Raw genomic sequence first — 1,060 nt, 5'->3', positions numbered from 1 at the left:
TTTGCTGTATTGTCCGTCCTAGTGTTGCCCAGGCGTATTGAAGACGGGACTCACGAGCTTCAAAGGGGAGAGGTCACCAGAAGAAGGTGAGGAGGTTAATCAGGTGTTAGTTAACTGATAGGCTGTGCACGAGGTTACACGTTTATTGATGAGATGCAGTTCCAGCACACATGAGGACAGGGCTTGTGTTGTTGAATGGGGCCCTTGTAATTGTTAGAAGTCAACTGTTTTTCTTCCCCTCTGTATACGTCCATGTAATGTTGTTTTAGGTCTTTTATACAAGTAATTTCACGTTTTTCTGAGGATGAGCTTACCTTGGCGTCTGTGGGGGTAATGATCAGGCTCTTCACTGTTGCACGCAGTGAACAATAATGAGTTGGTGTTTTTAGTCTATGTCATCTGTCTAGCCTTCTTGGATGCTGTATCCCATTCAGCATTCTCCACTGATTGAAATGAATGGCCCTGGGAAGCAATGTCGAAGCAGCCTGACCCCTAAACTGTATAAATTGAGTGGATGATGACGTTAAACATTTACTCATTTACTATCATTGCATTCATTTCTCTCAACCTAACCACTAGTGCCTGTGGTGTAGTGTCACACACAGGAGACCCGAGTTCGTTTCCCGTGATTGGAGAGATTTTATCGAGTATCCGAGTAATTCTCTTGGGACGTTGTATCCCTCTCAGGCCGGGTTGACCCTGACAGACAGGGTCGAAGCCTGCCTCCTAAATTGTCTAAATTGAGTCGATGGGGGAGTAAAAACAGCTTACTGGAATACAAACATTTTTTTAACAATCAACCTGACCTGTCACCCATCTTCTCTCACCCCAGGGGCGGCAACTCCTCTCTACCTGTGTCTTCTTCCCGCCAACACCACGGACCCGCGCGGGAAATTCTTGCAAGACAAGCAGGTGACAGCTTGGGTGGTCTGAAGTCGAACAAACTGGACGGTCTGACGTCACAAACTGATTTTTTGTTGTTGTTATGTATGTCCTGTTATTTGTAGTTTCTGATGTAATGGTAAAGCGAATCAGTGTGTGTGTGTGTGTGTGTGTGTGT

Source organism: Aplysia californica, unplaced genomic scaffold, assembly GCF_000002075.1.
Source record: "Aplysia californica isolate F4 #8 unplaced genomic scaffold, AplCal3.0 scaffold00804, whole genome shotgun sequence".
In the NCBI taxonomy this organism is placed as follows: Eukaryota; Metazoa; Mollusca; class Gastropoda; order Aplysiida; family Aplysiidae; genus Aplysia; species Aplysia californica.
The sequence above is the reverse complement of the archived record's forward strand: the minus strand, read 5'-3'. Positions refer to the sequence as shown.